At 38.3% G+C, this 15,583-nt stretch overlaps 1 long non-coding RNA gene across 1 annotated transcript in view; it reads left to right on the forward strand.

The window, feature by feature from the left end:
• LOC101749016 overlaps positions 1-15,583 on the forward strand; it is a 563,751-nt gene that overhangs the window by 4,412 nt on the left and 543,756 nt on the right. Inside the window, exons 2-3 of the long non-coding RNA XR_006930943.1 lie at positions 68-129; positions 4,965-6,891. This is a non-coding gene — a long non-coding RNA (uncharacterized LOC101749016). The remainder of the gene's footprint in view (positions 1-67; positions 130-4,964; positions 6,892-15,583) is intronic.

The following is a 15,583-nucleotide window of genomic DNA, read 5'->3' on the forward strand; positions in this document are numbered from 1 at the left end:
GCAGACGAAGTTCTGATACTGCTGCCTTTGGCTTCTACTAATTGCTACATTCCCTTATGTTCATCAGGATTCACTAGAAGTGAGAGGCTGCTGGTTTTGATGGAAATAACAAGAAACCTGAAGTGAAGGGTGAGTAGACTCTAACATGGAGTTGTTGTAGTGACTAATGAAATCAGAGTGAAGGCTGAATGACATTGATGTCTATATGATAAACAGTAGTGGGTCAAAATCTGAACAATACTATACCCCCAGGAAATCACAGCTATATTTAGGAGGGGGAAAAAAAAAGCCTGAAACTTGCCTGTCAAGTTGCATTTCTCTTGTTTATGTTTACTCTTTCACTGTTGTCTCTTCTGTTTTTTGTTTGTTTGTTTGTTTGATTGTTTGTTTTATTGTATTTCCTTTTGAGCCTTGACAAGATAGGCAGTATTATTATGTTGATGCATTAGGGTAGAAGAAATTTAAAAATTAGTGTGTGGAAGTGGTTGACAGCACAACTTTTTCTGATGTTCTGGACTCTTAGCAAAAATTGTAGGTACCAGAAGCTCCTTTCTAGCTCTTGCCAGCTCATTATTTCATCTATCAGTTTTCCCTCTGGGCCACAGCACCAGTATTCTGTAGCTGTTCCTTCTCTCAGTTCCTATGCCTTTTCTTTCACACTTGGACTCTTTAATGAAAGAAAAATCAGCATGTTTTTTCTGCCTACAAGTGTCTTAGTCCTGGGTTGTCCTGTGCATCTCTCTTTGGTGACACATATCTGTCTTTTGGTTGTGGCAGACCCTGTTGTTTCAGCAGTCTGGCTCTAAATAAAATACTTAAAGCCTCAATAAAATTCTTTTGAAAAAAACACAAAACAACTGCTGATGTAAAAGAGGATAAAATGTTGGGCTGCTGAATGAATCGTGCCACTGCCTACTCATATGCCCAGCTTAGTCTTAGGAAAAGATCTATTCACAGTGGCACTCAAACACATACTTCTGTGCTTTAAAGAAGTCAGTTGCAGAGAACTGGTTTTCAAATTACAACTAAATTATATAAATCACTCACACATGGCTGTGGAGTGTAAGTCAGTTTTTTGAGATGTTAGCCTTCTAAAATAAACAAGACTAAACCCCAGAGGGAAGAACACCCACATTCCTTTCATTCTTTCTCCATATTTTAGGCAGACGATTCTTCTGCAGCCAAGTCTTGCTGATTTGGAGAATGGGGAATTCATTCATGCTCACCTCATCAAAAAACTTTTGTTGATCTTTCATACTTGTGGAGGAATGGCACAGCCCTGCAGGCTAGAAGACCTGAACATGTCTCTTTTGCCTACTGTAGGTGAAAGAAATGTACTTTCAAATCAGACTTTTTCTTTAGGATGGATGTAGATTTCAAATCAAAATGACATGCTTGGAGATTTCTTTTCCTGAGCCAAGCACTTGAGGCTATCTCCCCTTGTCTGAGTAATGAACCGTGAGGTACGCTGGAATCTTAAACACAAGCCTAAGTGGTCTGCTGAAGTTTGGGATTAATCACATGCCTTCAGCTGAATGTGTGCTTACTTGCTTTATGGTGTTGCTGATCAAGGATCATCCCATCCTGATACTTTATGCTAAAAATGTCTACAAAATAGTTCTGTGACTGACTTTCCACACTGACTTTCCACAGTTAGCTGAAATGAATACTCTAAAATCCTTATCAACATAATGAATCTCCTTCTCATACACTGCAGACTTTTATTAGGAAAATGTAATCATATGTCTTTCCTTACTCAAGGCTGATGATTCTGCAAGCATAGACAAGATGAATGTGCGTCATTCTCTCTGGGATCCTGTGCATTCCTTGTTTCTCACAGCTCCCTCACTTTTAGGGTGACATACATTTAATCAGAGCATTACTGTCAGTCATACTTAGTCATGCTTGGAGACATTGGCTAGTAACTAATTATGCTCTGATTTTGTTAATGAATTCTTCTTCAAGACATCTTAATATCATCCTCTGTAGTATCTCACTCTGTACCTATACACTAGTCACACATAAATAATTATCTTTAGTAGGCTGTTATTTATAGCAAGCTTTAAAATAAGATGGCTAAATTCTTTGAGGCTGCATGCTCTAAGGTTAGGATCCCTACCTTCCCTGGACTTCATGGCAAATTGTGTCTGGTAGAGCTGCTAAGCAGCTTATAACATCAATGCTTTCTATGCAGATCTCCACATATTGTGTCAAGTAAATATTCTTCTCTTCATTTTTTGGAAGAGCAACTGAAGGATAGCAGTGATTTAATTTGCAATAGAGCACAGGGACTTGAGTAGCATCTTTCTGGTTGTCTCAAGACAGGAAGTCAAACTTCAGCCTTGTTCACCTTTTATTTGGTGCAGTAATTCACTGTGCTGAATGGTGCATTGGTGCAGAAGAAAGAGCACTAAAATTTTCTTTGTTTTTTGTCCAGCATCTAGCCAGGGAGCAAGCAGTCTGGCTGGAGTTGCTTTCTTCTATCTGCAGGCAGACTGCAGCCTTCATAGGAGAGTGAATACTTTTTTATTCTTTTGTGGAAATTTATCTCAAGTTTCCAACCTATGAATATAAACATTAGTTGGGAAAATGAAAGATTTTCTTATTGATAAGCCGTGAAATTAAATTCTCCTTTGATCTTTGCTGGAAATGATCATACACACAGCTCTCTGTGTGTATGGAAAATTACTTGCATTAAACATCAAGAAAATAAAACAAAAGCTATGACTGTTTTCGTAGAGAATAATGGTGTCACGTTATGCTTTATCATTATAATTTATCTATGCATTGTGTAGAAAATAAATCCTTTTAAAGGCTTTTGTGAGGAATAATTAAATAGATGAAAAGTGGCATTACTAAAAGTAATCAACAGAGTCTTTTGTTAGTTGTGGTCAGATCCAAAACCTGTTAAGATGGTAAAATGGCTTATACTGACTTCAGCTGGCTTTTGTTGCTCTACATATAATCCAGAGTGTTCCACAAAAAGGCTGTTATATTGTTTTTCTCTACCATAGGATATGGTGTGTAAAATATTGGAAATTAGAGCAAAGAACAAAGAAACCTAAAAACCACGTCTTAATATCAGTCATGACGTAGAGCCAAATTGTAAACGGCATTTAGGTGTTGAAAGACCAGGCAAGAAAACCAGTAGGCTTTTCAAAATCATGCAGGTATTTTCCTCTATGATAAAAAGAACTGCAGAGCTACGTTTTAAAATCTGTCTCTACACTCAAAATGTGGCTCCTAGAAAAAAGCCCACTTGATTTTGAAAATTAAATGAGCATTATTTAGTCATTAAGCCACCGAGGTGTCTTTGCAAATGCTACCTGGAAAAATAACTTCTATGATACCTTTTATATTATCAGTAACTGAAGTTTGCAGAGTTTAGTCAAACTAGGACCACTGTCTCAAATGTGAGTGGTCAGCAATGATTCTGGGGTACACAGCAATAAAGCAATGTGATTTCTAAATCCTCCAAAGCAGAAAATGTTTGTTCTATTTTAACAAATACAATTGTTATGCTGAATGAGTTATGTTGTAAGAAAAAGGTAAACAAAATATTTTAAAAGGTTTTGAGATAAATGGCAAAAACAAACAAACAAACAAAAAAGCCCCAATAAAGATGTTAGTAACATAATAGGAAACTTAAGAGCTGATACATGAAGCAGAATAAACTGTTTTTCTTCCTCGTAATTTAGAATCAAAATACAGCTGGTAAGGGAAATATACCTACCAAATCAGTGTGACTGAGAAGTTTTGTAAGTCCAAATTTTAACATGTCTTGGAAAACACCTTGAGAAAAGTCTCTATCATTTTTAGGAAGTTAGCAAAATATACCATTTTTTCCTGTACATCTGAGGTGGCATTTGAAGGTGTCTTTGAGTGCTTCGTTGTTTCAGAGCTGAAAATTTGGAACCTAGGAAGCTGGAGTGTGTAATAAAATGCTACCATTTATGGAAGATGTTAGTGTTATCAGATATCCCAAATGGCTCCTGGGTACAAAGTTTAGTTAAATAGTGAGTCAGTGTAAAAGTAATTTAATCTTTAAAACTGTGGAATGAGGAACAAGACTGTCAAATGGCCAAGCTGAATGCAATTCTCTTTTGGTAGTCTTTTTCAGACACAGTGTAGGATTTTGTATACTGTCTTAATACCCATAATTTATAAGATGTGGTTTAATTGTCTTAATCTCCCATTGTGAACCTATGCAACTAAAAGACCTTTGCTTCCTGTCAGTGTGCGCAATTTACTGCAGTCACATTAATGAGTCAGGAAACATTAAAGACTCTGTAGTGTTCAAAGACCTTCTACGTCAAGAGTGCCCTATTATTAGTAAGCAAAGATTGTGTTTAAGCTTTCTGAAATGACTCAATTCTCAAGATAAACTGTATTACAGTGGAATCTTATATTTTCCAAAACTGGGCAGGCCTACATGTACCTAACAAACCTGGCATAAGGAATGCAATGTAGCTTACAAAGATGGGTGCACATATACAATGTCAGACACACAGAAAAAGTATGAAATATTATATACTTAATATATCTGAAAGCACAGTCATTTGCTGCAAAAACCTGATAAATTAAGCCAATAGAGGCTTAATTTTTTTTTGCTGCTGTCTCTTGCCTCAAATGAATTTTATAATCTTAATAGGATTTTTAAAAACTTTTAAGATCTTTGTAAGCTTAAAAATAAGCAAGTGCTAGGAAGAATGCCATAACTCCAGCTACCTACAATTGGCAGCTTGTAAACTCCAAAATCTAGTTAAAAGGTTTGAATTCTGTAGAGAGGCTTGTTGTTACCTGTTAGCATTTATCAGCAATAACTGCATAAACACAGCATGCTTACTGGAAAAGTGAATGCAAATTACCTTTGCTATGGTAGACTAATCATTAGACCTCAGAGGAAAGGAAAAGAATTACTTCTGTGCTAACTTCTCTGTTATCTTTTTTTTCTTTCCTTCCAGGTTGGGAAAATGGGAGAGGACCACACTGAGTAAACTTGGAACTAAATTTGTAGTGACTATTAGCTGTAAACAAGCAACTGGCTCCAGTCCCATGCTGTCAGAAGTCTGTAGTATGTTTTACCTTAGTCAGCATAAATCAGCTGCCTGGTCAAGTTCATTAAAAATAGATTTAAAGCCTATTATAAATGTTCTGCATCTCACACACAGAATCTTAAAGAATACTAAAGGATCCTGCTGAAATCTTGGGCATTTATTTCATAGAAACTGGATGGATGTTGACTGCTGGCTGCTGGATGCTCTGTGATGAACAGTAAATGGCTTGGATTAAGAAGTGGCTAAAAATTATAATTGATGTGTGAGGAAAAATAACTAGTTAAGTTTTTAATAACACCAATGGAAACAGTGCAGCATTCCAGAGAACAGCTTTGGAAGCTGCCAGAATCCAACATACCAATACCTTGTGTGGGCCTTTCCACTTGAAGGGCGGCAAACTGGTGAAAGTTGCCCACAGCTTTAGAGCAAATCTTTGAAGTCTTACTGCCACAGAATCTCAACACCAAATCTGCAGTTTAAATGTTTAATTTAGTTTGAAAGCTATCTGATTTTCATCAATCACCAAGCAACAGAAATAAAAGTGCATTCTGTCATTTCTTTATCAATTATCCATGAGAGAAGTGGGAAGTGCCATCCCTACAGCAAATTACCTTGCAGAGTTTGCAAGATGTACATGTAATTAAAGCATAGTAACCTCCTCTGTCTCTCAGAGGACAGCTCAGGAACAGAGGATGTAGCTTCTCTAACGTGCCTCTTTCCTAACTAGGACACAAGAACAAGCATAATCATTATGTTTAGCAGTGGCTGACAGTATTGATGCTTGTGGCTGCACTGCAGTTATCTTTAGAACCTGTAGCAGAAATGACCTACCTAATTTCCCAGACATCCTTTCCTTAAGGGCTGGGTAGATCTGGATGTCTCTGTGTGAAAAATCATGTGTATTATCTAATTCTGCAGGTAGCTGAAGGGAGTAAATTTATACCTCCCAGTCTGCTGTCCTCTACATACACTGAATTATGTTGACAGGAACTACTGAAAGCTACAATGCGATGCAGTTATTGCTCAGCTTTAGAACTTAGCAAAATGCTTTAGAACAGCAAGTGAAATATCTAGTTAATATTTTAGAGAAAATGCTTACCTCAAATATAGTGTACTTAGAGAATTAACTAACTTTGATTTCATTGTGAAAAAAAAAAATGCTCTAACATCTTTAATAACCTCAGAGGTTGAGGACTTCAGTTTTACTGTGTCAAAATGCTGACTGAGCCTTTCCTCAGGATCAGTTCAAAAGCAAGAGCACAACTTGCTTTGATCAGAGACATCATCCTAATTATTTTATGCTTCTAGCAAAGTCTGCATTGCCTTGATAACTGCAATTGGCAAATTTACCCTTCCTTCCTCCATCATGCTACAAAAAATACTTACTTTACACATATAATTCATGAGCTATGATAAATGATCTCCTACACTTTGTGGTCTTACCTCTGACTAAGAGACTAAGGTTTACAGTATACTGATAGAAAGAACTTCATTGCTATGTATTCTGGAAGAAAGAAGAGAAAAGAAAAAACAGTTCTCCCTATGTATTATGTACCTGGGTCAACCACCTCAGATTTCTGAAAATTGCAAATTATATATCTGTACTGTAACTGTTGAGTCCCAGCCTGATCCACTGATTGAGCACCTGGGGAAAGGACCCGGTCAGCCCTGGGAGCACAGGTGAAGGCAATTCAGCTGTGCGACCAGATGGGGTGGAGCCTGGCTGCACCTCTCTTAGACCCCATTTAAGGGCTGACTGCCCTGAAAAAGAATCTCTGGTTGGAAATTCCTTCTTTGTGGGTTCTTTCTTGCGAACCTAGAATTTCAGAGACAGGTGAGTACTGTTCTTTTTCCTTTGTGATATGTTTCTTTTTGCGCTAGTCCCTTTGCTGTTCTACTTCTGTGTTGCCCTTCTGCCGTGTTAATATTTCCAATTGTAACAGTGTAAGGTAATTAATTATATGTACTACAGAAGAGAGTGAAGCCTGTTTTCTGAAAGGAGAACAAAATATTATACAATTTAATGCTCCATAATGGGACTAAATATCTGGCAATAGGCTTCCTGCTTTTAGAATACTTATAAAAACCCTTAAATGCACTTTCTTTTCTGACTGGGGCTAAAAGAGAAGCTGTGTAATGCACACCTGATCTACTCATTCCTTTCTTAACTACAAGTCTTCTGCAAATGAGACAGCCCAATGAAATGCTTTAGGAAAACTGAATTGAGTCTAAATCCTGCCAACTCTGCTGAAGGAGAAACAATGCGGAGTACCACAAATCCTCACATAAATAATGGGAGTTGAATCATTTGCATGTGTGTACTAGAAGAAGCTTTTGTCTTGGATGTCATCTGTTCTGATGAGAATCGCCTGGGTTTCCGTAGGGACCTTGGCATTACCTTCTCTTCTCTAGCATGTTACTGTGTTGCTACTGCTAGGTCCTTTTAGCTTTCTCTTTCCCAGTTCCTCCTACCACTTCTCTTTTGGGCTCTTTCTTATCTTGAATGACAAAACTACAGAAAACAGAGGAGGAAGAATTCTTTTTCTCTTGTTGCTCATGCATAATGTTAAATTACTAAAGGCAAGTGGGCAATTACAGAAAAAAAAAATCTTTAGTCCAGGGTAGAAATTGCATATTCAAAGCATTTTACTGTCAGGTTGTACGAAGAGCCATAATTGTTTACGTGGGAACTGAAATTTTGGAGGCTTATCATATAACCAAAACTGGGAGGATTTGCATGGCATGATATTGCAGTGGTACTTCTTGCTGCTAAATTGCAGTTTCTCCTGATAGAGATTTTAAATGGACTATTTCTTTCTTTTTTTTTCTTTTTTCCTGTTTTTTTTAAATGATATAGTAGGGTTCACTTAGATCTTTCTTGAAATTGGCTCATCTGCTGAAGCTCATGCTTTTCTAAATCTTTCAGCTTGAGGTAAACAGCCAGCAGCATAGGAAATTCCTATGAATGGTTAATGCTGATAAAATAAAAAACTAAAAATAGGTCTTATCCTGGAAGGCTTTGTGCATGGGAAATGCTGACTCATGGCTTGAAGCAGTGATTGAGCACCTGGCGAGAAGGCAGGGCCAGCCCAGGAGAGCTCAGGTGCATGGAATGCACCTAAGCGATGAGAAGGAGTGGATCCAGGATCTACCTCTTCCCAGACCTCATTTAAAGGTTGGCAGTGGAGACAAAAGCATCTTGTCGAGTGATCTCTGCCTACCTAAGGACTGTATGTGCCTTCCTAAGGTAGGCAGATCCTTTCCCTGTTTCTGTACCACTGCTATTAATTTCTGAGTAGACCATCCTTCATTTTGCTGCTCCTCCATTTTGTAACACTTTGAATATGTAAGAGGTACTGTCAGCTCCCTGTGTATGAGAAAGAATAGAGAACCTGGCTTTCTGTAGAGTACCTTAGCGAAGACCCCTTCATCTTGAGGCAGTTCACATGTGCACTGTTTCTAGACACATTTCTGAGCAGAGTGGACTAAATGCTACTACACAAGCCAGAACAGGACTAAAAATTTCCTTTGTAGCACCTGTGCTCTCAGAACAGTAAGTAGGATGAGTCTGTGGCATATATAATCATTAAAGGTATCAGGGACTGCTTCAGTTGTTCTTTGTCGCTTCTTATGAAGGTGATCACCTCTATCAACTTGCTAAGGATGTATACAAGTGGTGAAACAGTTCAAATGGCTCACTGATATGGCAAATATGAAGGCAGAAAAGGACCCCAAAGAACTGGAAAAAGGTCTTTGTTTTATTTTCCTGAACGTGAAAGGATACCAGTGCAGTTACTACACTGCAGTGTAAAGACCAAATTACTACTACTCTGACTTACTGAATTTCATCTCAAAGAAACTTTTGAAGAAAGTTTCACTTCAAGTGGCGGTAGATTAGGTACTATGATGTTCTTATCCTCAGATCTCCAGCACCAAATTAGAATGAGCCAATGGTTTTTCTGGTTATCCCTACATTTGTTTACGTTTACCATGAAGAACAGAAACCCTATTCACCTTGCTACTTTATAGCGTTAATTACATGAAAATTTTAAAAGTGAGTTATCTGTCATTTCAGCTTTTGTTGTGTGAACTGTTTTCAAGTTCTTAATATTTATGACATGAATAGAAATAGCTTCTCAAAAAGTATGAGTAGAGTATGTTGTTATGAAGTAGGGATGACTGCCTAAGCATGTTTTGTACTCTAGAAGAACTCTTTTATTCTTTTTTTTTTTTTAAGTCTCAAACCTAAACCTGGGTATGCTGTTTCTGTAGAAGAAGATATCAGAGAATCATTGAAGCTTTTTATTTTGCCATGGAGTTTTATCAGGTATAGCCTGCTTATATATAAATAGCCTTTCCGATCCCTGCTAGCCCTGTAAGCATCACCTGAGATCAGAAAGTCAGACAGGATATTTTCATTTACAACTCCACCACTGCTAATAAGAGCACAAAAAAAGTTAAATTACACCCTCCTCTCATCTAAATTGCTTTGCCCACTTTACTACTTCTTGAAAAATGTATTTGGACAAAGTTGTCCAAATCTATTAGCTATCAACAGGATATGCACAGGTGTAACCAAGGACAGTCTAGCCTGAAGCAATTCATACTACTTTGGATGATAACACACGAATACATAATCAACACATGACCTGAACATCTGTCTTTTACTGTTACTTACTGAACAAACATTCATTTTAGCATCACAAACCAATATGCATGTCACTGCTTCATTAGCATTAAAGGGAAGTTCTAGTACAAACAGAAGAAATAGTCGCAGTAAACAGGATTCTCTTTATTTTCCAGATCAATTCCCTGACCATAGAAGGTTGCTATGTATTGATTTTTAAAATGGGACTAGCCAAAACAATAAGTTCTCCAAGCAAGAATACATTCTCAGTTTTCCACTTTTGTTTTAATATCTTCCGCTAGAAGGAGCTTACAGCTTCCCTATATATTTTTAACTTTGTTAGCTAAATTTCTGCATGTCATGGGAAGGAATGGACTAAAAAGTCAGTGTTTGCTCTCAACTCGAGTCGCAGTTAAAGCACAGGAGTTTGGTGTCTCTGAGTGCTTTCAGGAATCAAACTCTTTTAAAGAGTATGCAACATCTGTAAATGATATTTATCTGTCTTATAGTCTCTCATCCCATTTAGTGTATTCACCTACAGTACAAAGTACATCTTGCTGAGAAAATTACTTTTTATCTAAAACAGGCTTAGCAGCTCTTCAGACTACCTAAACAGGCAGCCTGAGATGTCTTTTCAGTTAATCTTAAGTGATGAAATATTATGGGTACCTGAGAAGCAATGACTATTTCAAACACAGTTATCATTCGGGGGCTGGTTTATCCCTTGAAGTTTGTGTCAGGAGAAGAGGTTGTAATTTGTGCTTGCAGAATCAGCCTGCTGGAGGAGGGGTTAACACCTTTGTGATTGTGGCAGCTGTGTAACTGATTTCTGCCAGAGATTGTCTGGGAGAGGAGGTTCAGATTCTGTACTGGCTCTGCTCCTGTTCAGTTGGATAACACTAATGAAGGAGGTACAGTGTAATTTCAGGTAAGACTTAGGCTGAGAAAGATTTGGCCTCTTGCAGTTGTGTGAAATGCTATGTATGTGGAGATTAAATATTCTGGGGTGAATTCTCTTGATAATTATCAGCTGACATAGAGCACAGCATGTTGGTCTGGGGCTCCCCAGGTGGTGTGTTTGTGAGCCTTTTTTCTACTCACCAGAGGTTTGCCCATGGGTTGGGCAAGTCCATTTGTCACTGCCTTTTTTCCTTTGTTCTACCTCTCTGAGCAGTTCTGACAGTAGCTTAGAGATGTTGTCTAAAACTTAGCGGAAATAGCTAATGAGGTTACCACAGAGACTGTTTTTTTTCTGGGCTGTCTCATCTTTTAGCTTTTGCTGGCCTTGGCACAAGAGAAGTGTTGAAGGTGCTTTTGTGCACTGAGTTTTTTTAGTCTGTCTATGGAGAGGGTGAGCTAGAGCTTAACCCTAGAGTTGAGGGGAATCTTGTTAATAAGGTCTACGTTGATCTTTTGTAAAGTATGCTGTGTACCTCAGTGCTCTTGTACAGGATCCAAATCAATTGCTTTTACTATAGACTGTAATCTGTTTTAAATATAGCAAGCACCTACACAGCACATGAAGAGGCAAACTGATTTCTGCCAGCATGCTTCAGCTGTATGTTAGTGAGATAGCTCTTGCAAAAAAAAAAAAAAAAAAAAGCTAGCTCAGCAAAGAGGAAAAATGATGTTTTGTCAATTCTGTACTGGATTCGTCTGTCCTTATTACACATATAAGGTCGCATGAGAAATAAATTTTGAGCAAGTACATTGTATGATGGCAGAAAGCCAGTCAATCATTTCTAATCATCACATTATGTTTGACAGTATCTTTAGAAGCATCTTTTATGATGAGAGTGAAAGGAAACTTCCTACCACAGTATCTACTAGCTGCTGAGCTTTTAGAGGTCTGATAAGGATAATATGATACCAGGTTTGAAAGATAAACATCTGGTGTTTTTGTTTTATCTTATTGTTGATTTTTGCTTTTGTTGTTTGTTTGTTTTAAATGGAAGAAATAAATTTGATCAGCGTGGTACTTTGATAATGTTTTTGGAAGCAAGTTTGTTACAAAAACACTTGTTAAGTTTCACAGAAGCAGCAAATCGATTTGTTTGTCTACCTTAAGGCTGGTGGTTGTTATTTGTGATGTGTATGCTTAATTGCCCATGTCACTCCATCATTTCTGTTGCCACTTGGTTAAAGATATTATCTTCTTTAATTAAGTTTAGTTTATTTGCCCCAAAGATTTCAAAGTCAATTACTACTTAAAATACATATTAAATGCAGTTCTGCTTTGTGTTGTATAGGATTGATCTTATGTTCTCTGGTGAACACTTTTAAAGGAGTATTTTATGGACTGCATAAGGAAATCAAGATCAATAAAACCAATGGTCATGTGTTCCTTTTGCCTGTTCTCTCTAGTTCTCTCATCATCTACTTGCTTGCAGTGAGCTTTCCCTCTGGAATATCTCATTAATTTATTTAGGATTAAAAACTTTTCTAAAATTATTCATTAGATTTCTGATTCTTTGTGTATGGAACTGTATGTTACTTTCTTTGATAAAATGCTTTAAGAAACTTATTACATAGTGCAAAAAGCAATTTCCATTTCTACTGAAGTGAGGCTGCTTCAAGGGATACAGCTCAGCAATACTGAAAAACTTGTATGTAGATCAGATCAGTATTAAACTGGGGTAGAGGATTAAGTAGATACAGTAATATTTTTAAAGCTTGCATATGATTAGAAAATGGTGAATATCTCTATTATTAGGGTATGTAGTGTATGTATATTGCTCTGTTTTTAATGGCATTGCCAAGGTCAGGGTTTCATTTAGGTCTTGATCTTAGCTGTTTGACTTCTTGTTAATCCCACTTCTTGTGGAAGTGAGGAACAGATGTTTCAGTTATTACCTGTTGATATGTGATTTATGGAAGTGAAATGTGGGGTGAATTAACTAGAGCCGGTGTGATTGTGAATGAATTTTATAGCAGTGGTTTCCTATCAAGAGTTTTCCTTTTCAAGATCTGATCTGGGCTAGTTACTTTTTGTATGTGATGCTGGGACCTTGCTTGTATGTTGGCTGTTTGGATGTAGACATTGTATATGGATGCTGAACTGTGAAATATAAGGAAAAATAGTCTGTATAAAGGGCATTTCTTCATTGGTATTGCAAGGACTGTGTAACCTCACTGTGCTATTCTATAGAACTGAGTGAAGTCAAATCACGATGCTGCACAGAGTTTTTAATGTGAAAAAAAGTGACACTCTTTTGGGAATATTTATTGCTGTTTAAAAACAAAACAACCTACTTTCTGCCTTGCTTTTGTCTGCTGATGTTACTGAAATGAGTTGTGCGTTTTCCTATTAATCCACCTTCTCTTCAAGAATATGCTTAATGAAGCTTAAAGAACTCCCATGGGAAAGTTCATGTTTTGTTTCAGGCTTGAGGTTTATTTTTGTACCAGATAACACATTTCTGGCTTATTTCAGGTAAGCACAAAATTGGAGCAGGAAAAGAGAAAATGCCCCTCCTGCACACTTTAAAAAAAAAAGATTAAACAAAATATGTATTTAAATACTCTAGTGGTTAATTCTCTTCATAATCTGTGACAGCTTAATCTCACAAGCTAATTGTGCAATGACTCCACAACTTTCTGGATTGGCAAACTTACCCTGAAGGTTCATTGCTTTTTAAGATTTGCAGTAAAAGTTGAGTCAGCAGCTACATAGCTTGAAAGGCAGAGTGATGAGTTCAGTATACTTTAAAGGGCACTGACAAACTGTTGAAGAAGCTACGTTCTTCTTAGATTTACCTATTCATCCAAATCAGCCTTTTTGGCCTTGTTGTTAACTCTGTCCTACCTCTTGGCAGTTGGGGATCTGAGTCAGCTCTGCTTTTGTGCTGCTTTTTTTTGTGTGCTGTTCGTGGGACTGCATGTCAGTGAGGGGTACTCTTTGACCCTGTACCAATTTTTTTTAAATGTTGGTTAAACAGATCCTAGAGATGATAACTTTTCTAGAACTGATTTTGTTTTTTTCAGAATTTGATAACTAAGTGGCTGAAAAGGAATATTGTAAGAAATCCTTGATTAATAAATGTTTGTGTGGTTCATGGATCCACTTGGCTGCAGGTCACCTCAAGGAGCCATTACTTCTAATGCAGGCTGGCTAACCATTTACATGCAGTTTTGTTTGTCTGTCTTCAGCTTTTCTTACCTCAAGCCTCTAAAGGAAATAGTTCGTTTTCTCCATCTATTGGTACTACTCTATTTACTAATGTTTGCTAGCAGACTGCTTCTAAAAAATGTCATCGGTCTGCTTTTTCCCCCTCTATCTGTTAGAACCTTGCTTTTCACACTCTTCTCATTCACTTACCTTTCTTTCTAATGTGGCTACTGCATGTTCCTCCTCTGGCTCCTGCTGAGTGAGGCCCCTCGCTGAAGTGGTTCGGTGTTGTTCTTGCCATAGAGAAGTCCAGTTGTGAGCACACAGTTGCTGTGGAGAAGAGCGTTGCATGAAAGCACAGAAAATGCCTGAAGCGGATGGCCTAATACAGTCATTGACAAAGATCAGAGGATTGTTGAGTGGCTTCTCTGTAGCCTGGTTAGGTTCAGCAGTACCAGCCTTTGCCTCAGTCTACCTGCCCAGTCAGAGGCTTAGGGTCACAAAACTGCTTTCAGGGGCACATGGCTCCTCACCTCTTGGTTGCTGGCCCTGAGCTAGGACTGTGGGTAAGAAAAGGCATGGTCCTGCCTTGTGGTGGTGAAGATCTTCCTGAGGTGGGTGCTGAGGGAAGCAGCAAAGGGCAGGATGACCTGAGGGAGGGAATGGTCTGAGGAAGTGACCCTGCCAGAATTCAGCACATGTTTTGTGCATTCTTGTCTCGGCTAGAGAGTGCTGATCTGGGAACAGGGGTTGTGCATCACCTTCCTCTGCTGTTACTCAATATGGCTGTTGCTGTGGAGACTGCCTACCACCTGCCCCAGCTATCTGCCTGTGGCTTGCCTCACCCTGTCTGCATGCAGTCTGGCAGCCCAGATCCTTGGGAATGGATGCTGCAAGCAGGTGCAGGGATGAGGATAGTTATCTTGAGGAGAGCCCTCCTTGCCAGCGCCGTGACAGCCTCAGAGGGCCGCCATGACTGTTCAGGAGCACTGCTGAAGAGGGCAGCGGGCTGCAGCCTGTTGGGAGTGCTGGCAGGAGGAGGCTGTCGATGTGTGTGAGGCTAACTAGGTGCCTTTTGGAGAAGACCTTCAGGTAATTCATTTTATTTTATTCAAAATAAAATAAAAAAGAAGATATGTGGAACATGCCCATTTTGTAGGTGAAAGTGGCGCCAAAATTTTTACCTCACGACCTCCAGGCCTTTGCAGCCTGCAGGTGTTCCTGAGGCTTCACTTTTTGTTTCCTTTTTTCCTCTTTTTTTTTTTTAGTATATTGCCACAACATGAATGTACTTTTTTTGATGGGAGGGAAAAGGATGCTTTTTATTTTCAGTTTCATGTGAGAGCAGCAGCTTTACTATCGTGCTGAAACATTAGTATACCTACCTGCTTCATTTCCTTGTTATGTATTCATGTGGTTTCTCTAGTCAGGATTTTGTTTTCAAACTATGTCAAAGTAGGTTACACTGCATTTCTTTTTGTCCCAGGCAAACATAGTTTGGATGTTACTGCGTGACCTGAAAAGTTAGGATTACTACTGAGTGAAGGCATATGATTCTTCTAGGTGCAATAAAACAGAATGAAAGATACTTGATTATTTTCTGCTTGGATGATACTGCTGGGATCACTAGAGAGGTGATGATAAATTTTATTTCTTGGGTACTCCAACCACCTCCTGGCCCTTCTGTTTTGCTTGTGGGTGGTGTTTTGCAAGCAAGACACCTTTTTGTATTTCAAATCCTGTGTGTGTCCAATGGTAATCTATCTGGACTCCAATCCTGGGGTTTTGTTG

Source organism: Gallus gallus, chromosome 9 (assembly GCF_016699485.2).
Source record: "Gallus gallus isolate bGalGal1 chromosome 9, bGalGal1.mat.broiler.GRCg7b, whole genome shotgun sequence".
Lineage (NCBI taxonomy): Eukaryota > Metazoa > Chordata > Aves > Galliformes > Phasianidae > Gallus > Gallus gallus.